The sequence below is a fragment of the Perognathus longimembris genome, chromosome 15, assembly GCF_023159225.1.
Source record: "Perognathus longimembris pacificus isolate PPM17 chromosome 15, ASM2315922v1, whole genome shotgun sequence".
In the NCBI taxonomy this organism is placed as follows: domain Eukaryota; kingdom Metazoa; phylum Chordata; class Mammalia; order Rodentia; family Heteromyidae; genus Perognathus; species Perognathus longimembris.
The window spans coordinates 56,002,239-56,016,502 of record NC_063175.1 but is presented as its reverse complement, the minus strand read 5'-3'; positions in this window follow the sequence as shown (position 1 = coordinate 56,016,502).

The following is a 14,264-nucleotide window of genomic DNA, read 5'->3' as shown; positions in this document are numbered from 1 at the left end:
TATCCCCCTGGTCCATGCCTAGGCATTGTTCTTTGTGACTGATGGCAGACAGCCACTCAGCTAGGCCTGAGTCAGTACTGGGAGAAATCTGGGACCCCGGAGGAGGTGCTTACTTGGCTCTAAAGTGCTTATTCTGTTGTGCAGGGTCCTGGCAAGGTGAGACAGAATGCTTCCCGGCTGGCATTCTGTGATCCTAGGAATAGTTAGAGACTTATGGACTGAAAGTCAATGTAAGAACGGGTAGCTCTTGGTGTGCGGATCAAGCTCTTTGGACAATTTTGCCCTGCAGTGTAAATATTTGTAATTTGGTGTTTGTGGCATTCATATGCCACTAATTCCAGGGGGGAAAAATGTTTGTGCTTTAAGAGAAAATATTTCTCACAGGAGAAAACTAGGTTGAGAATGGGCTGTGGGTCAAGAAGCATTTGGGTGATTCGTTAGCAGATACAGTTTAATACCTTCGAGTTCAGCAGTGTGATCCTAAGGCCAAAATATTACATAATAAACGAACAACTACAGATAGACTGCGTCAGAAAGCAGCGTAAGTTATTTAGTTTCGTTTATTTTTATGACTTCCCTATTTCCTCTATTCTTTTTTAAACAAAATTGCTGCTGCACCAGATTCTGTTCTCTTGCATCTCATTCTCCACTGTTTGTTTCTTCCCCTGGCCTGTGTGTCCAAGCCCTCGTCCTGCGTCCTCAAGCCCTGTTCTCACGTCCCACATTTCCCAATGTTCTTGCCAGTGTTTCTTCAAAACTAGTCTTGGAGCCATCTGTACCAGAATCTCCTTAGGGAGTTTTTGAAAAATGTTGATCTCAGTGCCTTAACACCATCTCCTTACACATCCTCTTCTTTGCCCTCAATCTCATCCCCTGCCCGTTTGGCCATCTCTTCACAAAGATTTTTAAGCTATCAAGGACACAATAGTTTTTTCTTTCCCTCCCTCCCTCCCTCCCTCCCTCCCTCCCTCCCTCCCTCCCTCCCTCCCTCCCTCCCTCCCTCTTTCCCTTCCTCCATCCCACCCTTCTTCTTTCCTTCTTTTTTGCAATATTTGAGTTTGAACTCAGGGCCTCTTGATTTCTGGGCAGGTGGTCTACCATTTGAGCTAGCCCAAAGGAGAAACACACATAATATGTTCTTGGATGGAAGTTACTGGCATAGAGGTGTTGTGTATTTTGATTATGTCAACTCTGTCCAAGTGAGTCATTGCTTTTTCTGCAAGAGTACGACCATTTGTCTGATCCCACATTCAAGTTCACCAGTGGTTGTTAAAAGGCAAAAGTGAAGGAAATAAGAATTACATCCCGAAGGAATAACCTTGGTAAATAGATTTAGAGTGTAGGTCAAACCATACATTGAATTTCTCATTTTTGAAATATATTTGAAGGTCATGCCTCTTTGACATAACTATTACTGCTTTATCTATTATTCACATCTTTTCTATATCTTAATACATTGAAGGGCATGCTGAAAATGTAACAATGATAATGAAATCACATATGCAATGAATGCATAATTTATAATCTCTACATCATTTCAGTTAAAGCCTATATTTTCTCAATAGCAAAAGATATCAAGAATACTTGCCCAGTTATAACATTTTAATTTATATTAAAACAATTTAAAAATATCAATTAATCTTAGTTAAAATAATTCCTGTGCTTGGAGTTGCACAGATTGTTGGCTGAAAGGAGGAACACAGAAAACTTCATGTTTCCGATAAAATGCGGAGCTACGAATTATTTTGTCAAGATTCTTGAGGCAAAGCTCAAACAACTCTACTGGGCTTGTGTAAATATATCTACCTCTCTATCTCTCTGTCTGTCATCTGTCTCTTTCCATCGCTTCATTTTATTGCTTTATCCTGACTGAATAGCGTACATTGCTGCTACATGAATTAAAGGTGCCTGGGAGATTTAGAATTTAAAAAGTATATCCTTTCTGAGAAATGTATGTTGTAATCTGAAGTCTAAATCTGACTGTGCATAGACTTTTGAAGGAAACACATGATTAAAAACTATTTGTGATTAGTCTTAAATCCCAACAAGTCAGAACTGCAACTTTGAATACTGTCAGTCATTTGCTTCTGTTATTGCCTGCCAAGTCACAAGAGCTCTTGCCTTGATTCTGCATAAATCAGGTTTTTCCGACATCTCAAGGGAAGACAAAGGATCAACCTGATGGAAGTAGAATGCAGGATTATTGTTAAAGGGGTGAGCTGTTCCAAAGTGGGCATTGCAGGAAATCTAGATCCCAATGTATTCCTGCAGGTTTAAAAGATGGATGGAAATTATCTTCACTAGATGTTGACTATGGAAAAACCACTAGCAATGTATCATTTTCTTTAGATGTAACAAACTAGCCTAACATGTCCTTTAAGCCAAGTGTCACCTCTTTTTTCTTTCTTTTTTTTTTAGTTTTCATTAATTCATAGTTTCAAACCAGAGTCTCTATCTGTAGCCATCTATATACTACGTATGTAGAACAAAAACTAGAGCAGGATTAAAAATAAAATTTAAAATCCCTCACTGTGACTAAATAGCAATTGTATTGCCTTAAAGTTTCAATAGCAGTGAAGCTATTTCCTTTGACTTCTTTTCTGAAAAGCCATCTCAAGAGAGGAGTAAACACAAAGGGAAAACTCAAACTGCGGGGTGGATGAAAACGGAGAAGGAGCTGAACAGTTCCGATGGCAGAGGAGGAGAGTGAACTAGGAAGAGGCAGGTTCCCCACGCACATCCCTGACACGCTCGAGGACGAGGCTGGCGGGCAGCCTGCGTGGCGTTTCCACCCGAGGCCGGTGGCGGAAGCCCGTCCAGCGGCCCAAGGAGAGGTAGGTACGGCTTGCACTTCGGAGGATTTTATTTCTCCACCCAGTGCCAGATGCAGCCTGAATGATGTTGCTTCTCCTCGGGGTGAGAAGCAGAGGATTTTCCTCCATGGAGATGGAAGCAAAAGCCTTAGATTCTGGCAGATGTCCCTTACAAAACCCACTTCGATGTGCAGCCCATTTGTCCAGCAGTATACAGCTTTGTCTGCCCAGGCAACTTCCAATGGGTATGACAGTGCCTTATCTGTAAATATAAAAAGAGAGATCATTATGTGTATGGCGTTGAAGGACCCTAAAGATTCCACCCCAAAAGCTTCTTAGGTCAGAAAAGCGAATAAGCGTTGGTGAATATTGCTGTACTTGATCGTGTAGAAAAGGAGTTGAGAGGGTCTCGAATAACTGCCACAGGGGTAAAAAGACAGTAAATATTCAAAGAGATATTAAAATAATGATTAAATGATGAATATGCGAACTGTAGGTGAAACTAAATGGGTGGCACAGAAATAAATATACCATTTGTATTTTGACTAGAAATAACTATTTGTGTATAATAATCACTAAATTTTGGTTAATGCAAAATAAATAAAATTATTTTAAAAGGTTAGAGAGGTAAAGAACATGAAAGTCCACTAAAATCTTCAGTTTCTAGCATTTTACATATATATTTTCATAAAATAACTTGAGTAAAAGAAAAGAGTTTTGTGTATATTCCTTTAGCAATACCAGAGAAGAGAGAACAAGTAGAACATAGGTATTCCTGTATTCCAAGTAACCATTTAAATAAAACAAATGTAAGTGACGAGTAAAGTAAAACCAACCCCATCCCCACCGCCAAAAAAAAAAAAAAAAAATCACTTCTAAGATCTCACTTCTAAAACTGTTCCAGGGCTGGCCCCTGGAATAAACATTTGAAGTCACCTCCTGCTATGGAATCTGAAATCAATGAGTGGCCTCTGCCTTGGGCGGTGTTGAGCAGTAAAGGTCAACAAGAACCGCAGACAAATACTTCCTAAGGCCACTCACTGTTCCTCGTCCAGTAGGCCTGGAAGAGCTGGGCTGGCTTGCAGAACAGGTTAGATGTGCAGTTCCAATGGTCCTGGAATCTCTTCCCCATTGGGTTGGTCTGTCCGACAGACACATGACCCTCAAATGCCTCCAGGCCTTCCATGAAACACAGGGATGAGGGGCACTTGTGAGAAAAACAGGAAGACCTCAACATGGTTCCTGCAATGTGCAAACCAGTCCACCCCGTGAAGCACATTCTATTTTTTTTTTTTTAAAACTGATCTTTAAAATGGAAAGACTTGGGAAAAATTATATTAAGCCAAGTAAGCCTCCCCAAAGAAATATAGGCTGCACGGTTTCCGTCATTTGTATTAACGGGAATATGTCTAGGACATTCTTAGCAGAGTATCACAGTGGCTCAACACCTACGTCTTATGACCATAAATGAACCCAAAGAAAATGAAATAAGAGATCTTTTCAGTGTACTGCTTGTTTCCATTTTTCTTTCTCCCCCCCACCCCCGCCCTTTGCTTTAGTTCCAGTTGAGCCTGTTTTTGTTTTCTCTACCCATTGTCTTGTCCATAAGTTTATCTGATTTGGGGAAGGGAAGGGGAATCGCAGAAATGGTGGGATAAAGGGTGAACCAATTCAACAGCGACACTCACCAGACACTATGTTGGAAATGAACTTTACAACTCGGGGTAGAGGGGAGTCAGGGAAAGGGGGAGAGGGAGAAAATGAGGGAGGGGCAATACTGTTAAAAAAGAAATGTACTCATTACCTTGCTTACATAACTGTAACCCCTCTGCACATCACCTTTACAATTAAATTTATGTATAAAAAACCTAGTGCTCGGCTTAAAGCAAATTCTATTTTTAATTAAAGAATGGATAGTCTGAGGCACAGCTTTTACTGCTAGTAAAATTGAGATTTTTCCCCTCTGCAATCATATAGTTGCCTCTTCTCTCTTGTTGAATTTAGACCTTTCAGAAAGTACTCAAGTTTTATTACTTCAAATTAGAATCTTTAATCTCCTCCGTAAAACATGTACAAAATCTGGACTGGCAAAGGGATTTTTACCTCACCTATTACAATGTTCCTGGCTTCTATAGAAGGCAGAGGTTCCAAACAGAGGGAGATCAATAGAGATCCTGTGTTTACCTCCTCCACCTGGGGTGCCTGTAGCGCTAGCGGTGGGCAGCAGACACACAAGCAATAACACGGCTTGTTTGTGCTAGGTCACCAGCCAGCAGATGGTGAACTTGGGTAGGCTTGATTTTCTAGTTTGGATTTTACTGACAACAGCGGAATAGGGAAATAATCTCTCTCCTCTCCTTTTTCCCCCTCTCTTGTCCCCTTTCCCTAGTGAGGCATTTAGTTTGAGAATAGTGTCAAAGTTTATAGAAGCCCATGTTTTCTAACTGAAAGCTGAGGGGTTCTTGCGTCCGCTGTTTTAAGAGGGCTCTGAGGATTTGTCCCCAGGTGCTTGGCTGGGAGAAAGGGGGGTGAACATGTAGCGGTCTGCAAGGGTCAGGGAGGACCATGCCCTGACCTGTATCAGTCCCGGACCTGCGTCCTGCCCTGGGGGGTTGGATTGGCTCTCTGCTAAAGAAGAATCAAATGAAAATAGCCTCCTCCCCCACCCCCCCATCTGCTGATCTGAAGGTTCTCAGCACATGGTCACCCTGGGACTTCCTGAGGCGCAGACCACCTCTGCCTGTGAAGACTCCTGCGTGGCTCTGCGCCTCCGTCTCCTCTGTGTCCAGAAGCGTTGCTTCCCAAGCGCCAGGCTCATTTCCGGGGAGGAATCGCCTCCCCACCACCTGCAGGTGCGTCACTCTGGTGAAGTGGAAATTCTCTTTTTTTTTTTTCTAAACCCAGATCATTTGCTAGCAGGAGGAGGTCTGGTTTGAATCCGAAGCATTGAGCCCCTCACGCACCACTGCCTGTAGCCAGGCGAGTCCAGTGTCAGAGGCTGCCTTGGCAGTGATCTGAGCACGCTCCGGTCTGCGTGGCCTCGGTTGTTCTGAGCACGCTCTGGTCTGCATGGCCTCGGTTGTTCTGAGCACACTCCGGTCTGCATGGTCTCCACTGTTCTGAGCACACTCTGGTGTGCATGGCCTCGGTTGTTCTGAGCACGCTCTGGTCTGCATGGTCTAGTTGTTCTGAGCACGCTCCGGTCTGCATGGTCTCCACTGTTCTGAGCACGCTCCGTTCTGCATGGTCTCCACTGTTCTGAGCACGCTCCGGTCTGCATGGTCTGGTTGTTCTGAGCACGCTCCGGTCTGCATGGTCTGGTTGTTCTGAGCACGCTCCGGTCTGCATGGCCTCGGTTGTTCTGAGCACGCTCCGGTCTGCATGGTCTCCACTGTTCTGAGCACACTCTGGTGTGCATGGCCTCGGTTGTTCTGAGCACGCTCCGGTCTGCATGGTCTAGTTGTTCTGAGCACGCTCCGGTCTGCATGGTCTCCACTGTTCTGAGCACGCTCCGGTCTGCATGGTCTGGTTGTTCTGAGCACGCTCCGGTCTGCATGGTCTCCACTGTTCTGAGCACGCTCCGTTCTGCATGGTCTCCACTGTTCTGAGCACGCTCCGGTCTGCATGGTCTCCACTGTTCTGAGCACGCTCCGGTCTGCATGGTCTGGTTGTTCTGAGCACGCTCCGGTCTGCATGGTCTCCACTGTTCTGAGCACACTCTGGTGTGCATGGCCTCGGTTGTTCTGAGCACGCTCCGTTCTGCATGGTCTCCACTGTTCTGAGCACGCTCCGGTCTGCATGGTCTGGTTGTTCTGAGCACGCTCCAGTCTGCATGGCCTCCTGTGACCCGGGGGCCTCGGCAGCCAGTGTGGCCCCGCAGTTGCTGCATTATTGGCCCGCAGCGTTGATGTGCTCAGGGCGATGACTGCCCTAGGGCTCGACTCTGGGCGCCACCTTGAATGTCACCGAGGCCATCGCACAGTGACCCTCCGTGTGGCCTCATGTTCCTCCTATTGTAGAGTTCTTCCACCATGGGAGAGGAGGAACCAGCTCCCATTCTATATCGCATTTAACGAGGATGTGTTACACCCACCCACCATTACCTCCCCGAGCCCTGACACATGCTCTATTTACACAGAATGAGGAGGTTCGAAGAGTCTTCTACCACCTTGCTTAGAATGAACCCTGTCCTTACAGGTCCCAAACCTGTGGATCCTCAGCACATTTCCCATTGAGAGGCCCTGTTCTATCTCTGTCATCTGGCTTCCACCCTGACAATCCTGGCCCTGTGTATCAAACACCACATGTGGATAGGTGTCCACCGTAAAGCAGTGTCCAGATGGAGGTCAGAGCTACGCACGAGTTCAGCTCCACCGCCAGAAACTTCACCACCGGTGCACACACACCACAGAAGCTGGGAACAATGTGTAACCACAGTTACAGCAGGCGGAAAAGGAATTTTCTGGTCTCCATTTGTCCGGAAATCGGAGATCCAACGTCATTATTAAACTCGTCACCTTGGTGTGTCAACATTTGCCTAATTATTCTGTGCAAAGCTACACAAGAAACACAATCACTCCTTCCTCAATTCAGACTTTGAAGAGAACTCCAAGGTCCAAAGTCATCATTGCCGCTACGACCTTTTGCCTTTCATCTCTTCACTCCCCCGGCACGAATCGCATCTTATTCCGATGTTTTCGTGTGACATCGAATCTGCAGCACCCCAGGGCCAACATGGACTGGCTAATAATCTGGAGATTCACCCCCCGCCACGCCCCCCATCCCTGGTGTCTTTCAGCATTACAGTGGAGTTCTGGCGGAGTTAGGCAGAGGTGGTAACGGTGGCTTCTCCGGGCCTTCTGCAGCTGGCTTCTCCAGGTGCCTTAGAACAAGTTCACGGGTTAGCTCTGAGGCTAAAACTGATTATCTCTGGTGAAACATGTTTGCGGTCGTATGTCTCAAAATTATGCTCCCCAAATAAAAGTCTTGCTCCATTGAAAAGAACTAATTCATAGCCTTCTTTCCTTCTTCTCTTCCCTGGAAACGCATAGAGGCAGTTACTATGTTTCGAAGAGCGGCTTCAGGTGTAAATGCATCCATAATGAGTGTAATTCCTCAACCCTCAGGATCAGGAGGTGGCGCTTGCTGAAGGTTAATGTAGGGTGTATTGTTCCATAGAAGGAATGCACCAAGGCACAGCCCAAGGTAATAAATATCGGCTTGATTTATGGAAATTAAAGAAGTTTAAATCCTAGTGCCTTCCGACTAAAAATCAACGAAGTTATTTCTGTGAGAGCTGGGGAACAGGCTGTGTTAGCTGGCCTTGGGATTTTTGAGGAAATTGTGTTGGGTCAGTTTCTGGGGAGGCGGGGAGCAGGTTCCTGAGCATGAGACAGTTTTTCGTGAGAGGCCATTTCCTGGGCACCCAGCACGCAGAAAATAACCATGGTGAAATAAGTGACCGGTGTTACAACCCCTGTTCTCAAAAAGTGCTCCATAGCAATCCAGAGCTGCTGGGGAAATGGAGACCACACAAGGGACTCCAGGGACTTTCCATGACCACCTCTGAGAGACTCATCTTTCAGTTCATTTGTGATTTGGGCAGTATGTGTGTGTGTGTGTGTGTGTGTGTGTGTGTGAGAGAGAGAGAGAGAGAGAGAGAGAGAGAGAGAGAGAGAGAGGCAGAGCATCTTGATTCCTGTGTAGCATCATGGTTCTCTCTCGCATGTCATGCTTTTTAGGTCTTACATAGGAAATCTTTATTTCACAACAGGTCATAATGCAAAGCTCATCACCTACCATCTTTTAAATCTTGAACGTGTATTTAATCTTGAATGTTTAATTTTAACCTTCATTAACATTCATATTCAATCTGAAGTTATTTCGTGGACAAATTGTGAAAAAAAAAGTCTTATTTTTACACATGCATATGCAATGGGCACAGATCCCTGGCTCTGGTCTCTCCTAGGCTATCAGACAGAAAAGTGTCCTTCTGGGTCTTTCCTCTGTTTGATTAGTGTAGGTAAGGGGAAACCTCTTTGTATAAATGAATAAGCTTTCAGGGCCATCTCTAGCTGCAGACATTTGTGATTCCTTTGAAATTCCCACCTAAAATATGCCGCAGAGACATGTGTACATTGGGGTATGCTACTCTTCCATTACTAGAACTGCACTGACTTGGCAGTTCAATAAGGGGTGACTGGGTGTCTTCACAATATCAAACATTCTCAGCCAAGAACACAGAAACAAATCACATTTTCCCTAGGTATTCTTTAATATTTGATAATGGAGCTCTATAGAGAGAGTTCATGTCTTTTGCCACTACTAAACATTTGATAGTTTTTCCTGTAACATTTAAAACTATTCAGGAGAAATGCCTCCTATGTACAAAAATGTATGTAAGTCAGTTGGGCAAGGCTGGATTCTTTTTTCTTTTCTTTTAACCAGGCTAGCACAGATCTGCAGGCCCCTGTAGGGCCCAGAGGGCCCATAATTCCTTCTCTCCCCGCGGGCCTATTCCCTCACCACAGACATCCTCTGCAACCTACTCAGATAGCTTCTTGGCTGATTGCTATACTTCACTAAGCAAGGCTCGGTTTAGATATTGTATGATTTATTGGCCAGATCAAGTTTTGGCTGGAGATTCACACTTTCTCCTCCGATACAAATTCACAATGAAGGTACGGCATATCAAAACAGTTTGGAGAGTTGACAGCCAAGGCTCAAGATCAGAGCCAACCCAGCCGCAGCCGAGACCAGAGGAAGGAGGTACAGAGCAGGAACGTTTCCATCTCGACAGCTCTGCGGGTGGGAGGCTCTTGCCAGGAGCAAGCGGAGAGCCCCAGAGGCTCTGGACAGAGCGGTGCGGGCTGCGGAGACCGACGGCAAGGTCCAGGGCTGAGGACCACATCGATGCCCGTCCATGCCCGTCCCTCCCCTACGCCGCCCCTCATGCCAAGGACGGAGCTTGCTCTTTCCACTTCTGATGTGGAAAAACCTGTTGGTGCTGGCATCTGCAAACACCTTTTATTTTTAAACTTCATTTCCTTGTTCATTTCCGAACCCATTGCTTTACTTCAGATCACAAAGGTACTGGTACTTTCAGAATAATTCCCTGAAAAGGGTGGTTTGAAAATGTGTTAAGTAGGCATTTCCACCGCTCTGTTCTCTGATATACATATGTATGAGGAAAGCTTTGATGGGGTTCTAGTCTACCCTTTGGAATCTCTTTTCTGACTATTTTTTAAATTTAGTCTTCTCTCTACCCTCTCCTCCTCCCTCTTTCTCTTCCTCCTCCTCCTTCTGCTCCTCCTCTTCTGTCTTCCTTTTCCTCCCCCTTGCTTCTGCTTCCTTCCCTTGCCCTCCTCCTCCCCTCCCTCCCTTTCTCCTCCTTCTTCCCCCTCCTCTCCTCCTCCTCTTCCTCTTCTGTCTTCTTTTTCCTCCTCCTTGCTTCTGCTTCCTTCTCCTCCCCTCCCTCCCCTTCTCCTCCTTCTTCCTCCTCTCCTCCCCCTCCTCCCCCTTTCTTCTTCCTGCTCCTCTTCCTCCTTGCTTCTGCTTCCTTCCCCTCTACTTTCTCCTCCCCTCCCCCTTGCCCTCCCCCCATCTCCTGGCAGTGGGGTTTGGAACCAGGGCTTCATGTTTCCAACTAGGTCAGAACTCCAGAATGCTTTGCTCTCTTTATTTTTGAGATAGCCTACCCCTTCTTTTGCCTGGGGCTGGCCTGGAACTGGACCCCACTTCTCACCGCAGTCAAGATGACAATCATGTAGCGCTATTTTGAGCTTTTCCTGTTGACTGGGGTCTTGGAAACTATAATCTTCCTGATTCCTGCCTCACAAGTAGCTGGGATTACAGGCATCAGCCCTGGTTTCTGGTCTGCTCAGTATTTTTACTTGATTATTTCAAGTATGAAATGCCAAGTCAAAGAAAATATTTAAATTATAACTTTTTTTGTTTCATACCATGTAATATTACAGACATTGGCCTCTGATAATTAAATATTATTCACTGTGATTGGTATTATCTTTATATTATTGTGGGACTAATTCATTATGGGATATGCTATAAACGGGTAACATAAAAATTGTAGACTTTCCACCCAATGGCAGTCAAGATTGTAACTTATTCGCCCGCACAGATTGGGTGAAAGGAGTTCCTTAGGTGCTTCCTATAATGGCGCACCAATAAGTCACACCCCTGTGAGGGCTGCTTGCTTTCCTGGGGATGTTTTGGTTCACCCTGTGACACTGAGGTCCCGGTGATGCTCAGAAGTTTGGCACGTCCCCTTGAAGGTGTCATTCGATACAATGAGCACTTCGCACCAGAACGTGACTGAGGTCTAGAAAGACTCAAATATGATAACAGTGAAACCAACCACACTGAGTAATAAGAACAACAAGCCCAGCAAATTTGTTTTGGATTAGTAAAACTTGGCAAATAAAAGCAATGAGGCCAATGTATGCATTGGTTGTTTGTGTACTGTTCCACAGAGAAGTTCTTCTAAGGTAATTCTTAAATATGTTCAGAACAACAGCAGTCCCATTTGAATAAATATAGCCTCCACGAAGAGTATTATAATGGTATTTATTCAGACAGTAGGGCACCTAGAGAAAACAGTGCACCTGGCAGTTCTTATCTGGAGTGCTGGGGGCTGAAGCCGGATCAGCAGAAATGGGGAAAGACTGCCTCCAGCCACTGGGAGTGAAATTTCACAGGAATTTTTTGTTAGCAGGGCCAGCTGGGTGCTTGGTTAAGTACTAGGGTTGCTAAGTACCTTGGACAGCAGCATTAGCTCAGTATCATGGTGAGGGTTTTCTTTGACAACCTGTGACGTTCTTGGAGAGTGTGAGAAATAAAAGCTCTCACACCGAGAAAAGAAATTACAAATGGCTTCCAATTAAGACAAAACATGCATGGCTTTTACTAACATCCTGAGGGGCCTTGTAAGGCTTTCCGTACAATGTGAACTCAGAATAGAGGCAGATCACAATCATTGTACTCTTGATTCTGAAGTGGCTGAAGCAGATTAAGGTGTCATGTGATTGCAGTGGATATTTGGATACTTTGGAGCATCTAGCCTTAATGGGTTAATACTTTCAGCTAATGAATTTTGACCTATTTTTTAAATACTAAATATAGCACAGAAATTTTTATGAACAAAATTTGTTCAGTGAATGTTCTTTTCAGATAAAATGTATTAAGTACTCTGTACTTTCAGGATAATTGAAAAGTTTTATATTGAAAATTGATGAAACGCAGATAAAGCAATTTATTTTCCTTGTATTGTTTGGAATACAATGTGCTGTAAAAGATAATCCCACAATTTATAATCTAGACATTTTGTGATGTATTAGGCTTTACGGGGCTTTTATAAAATGCACTGGATATTTGGTAATTTTCTTTGCCTCCTCTTAAGCCCCTTAATACTACCTAATCTCTGACCCAGAGTGACCTTTGTGGGGATCCCTGACCCCGAGTGCTGCTTGTGGAGAAGTTGGCTGGAGGTCACGGGAGGTAGAGTCACATCTTGGCAGCCAGCAGGCTGTGTTGAGAAGGACGGACGAGAAGGACGCACTGCATTGTGGGGCTTTGGGGTTGCGAGCCCAAATGACATTGATGCTCCAAAGCACATAGCATAGCAATGTCCAGAGAAGAGCGCTACCAAACATTCTTTTCAGACTTAGAGATGGAGAGTTATTAACCAAAGTTGATATAAATCAAGTACACACACAACACACACAGATCCCCTTACAAGTTAAACTTGGAAGGAAACACCCACGTGAATCGCTTCCTCGCAGGTGTTCAGAGAGAATAACTAAATAAAATATAAACCATTAATATACATTAGAAGATTACTCATAAACTACCAAGTCATGGAAATAATTTCCATTAGATCCTATCTCGAAGGATAAAAATTAGAAGTTGCAGCAAAGTCTTTTCAGAGCCACATACTTACTTAGTACATTTTATTAGCCCTACAGTTTTTTTTTTTTTGGCCAGTCCTGGGGCCTGGACTCAGGGCCTGAGAACTGTTCCTGGCTTCTTTTTGCTCAAGGCTAGCACTCTGCCACTTGAGCCACAGCGCCACTTCTGGCCATTTTCTGTATATGTGGTGCTGGGGAATTGAACCCAGGGCCTCATGTATATGAGGCAAGCACTCTTGCCACGAGGCCATATCCCCAGCCCAGCCCTACAGGTTTTTATGAAGTGGGTGTGTATGTTTCTGAAGGAACAACTTGATAGCAAGTGAAATTCTTTCAGATTCGTTATGTCAAGTACAGTATATTGTAAGTAGTTTCATCAATCCTTTTAGACTTCAGTACCTGGAGAAACATTTAGATTCAGTATATGTGAGGACAATTGTTCAGACAGAACCTGTAGTTCTCCAAGGAATTGCCTTCAGGGAAAAATGGACTATTTTTCAGTAATTTATGAAGTATCCCAGGTGCCAGAGCAATAGAAGAGTAGAAAGCCATCCGGAGCCGGAATTCCGAGAATCAAACCCATCTTCATTTCCCTCAGTGCTGGACCCTGGATCCCTGGGAGGTCAAGAGCAGAGAAGGACCTTGCTTAACTGGAACACGTTTTCCTATACCGGGGCCAACTGGATCTTCCCAGAGGAAGAGATCAAGCCGAGAATGAAAGAGACATAAGTTCAGCACAAAGCCCAACCCAAGAAATAGGATCGGAACTTAAAGACTGAAATCTGGACAGAATGGATTTCCGAGGAACTCCGTGAAATCCTGCGTGGCTCTAGCCAAATACGTATTGAGTGAGAGAGCTTTCCGGATGTTGCCGAGCGTGGTTGGTACGTGTAGAAGGATTTTCACGTGAAAGCTGCACACTGAGAATCAGGTGCACACATCGCATTCTTCAATGCACGCGTGGAGACGTCTAACCACCATTTGCTTCATTTTTCAAGTGGGAGGGTTTCTAGAACTTTCATCAACACGATCACCTTTGTCTACTTAGCTCCATTTACCCATTTACTCCCGACGATCAGGAGATCCAAAGGGGAATTGAATGGTCCGGGTGGGATGTAAACCGCCTTCCTCACAGTACAGCCTTGCTACCTTTCTTCCTTCCCTGGAATTTACAGTTATTAAAGCAGATTAAAATCGGTGTGGCATACTGCTTATTCGTTTTAAGCTTATGGTAAACCACAACAAAATACTTTTTTTGTAGCCAATCCTGTTAAGGCAGCATGACTGGATGTAGTTCATCATTCGCGTCTCTCAAGATCGTTTTGAATCCGGGCTGTATCACTTGCGGTACTAGCTATTTGTCTCCGTTTCTGTCAGTTGCAAATTTAATAAGGCTGATTCTTGTATCTTCATCCAACTACCACTTTTCTCTGGAGCTTCCACTATGGCTTGAAAAGAATAAATGTCCCTATCTTAATTTATTCAGTCAGATATAAATCTGCTCAGGTATTTTTCCAACCTACATTTC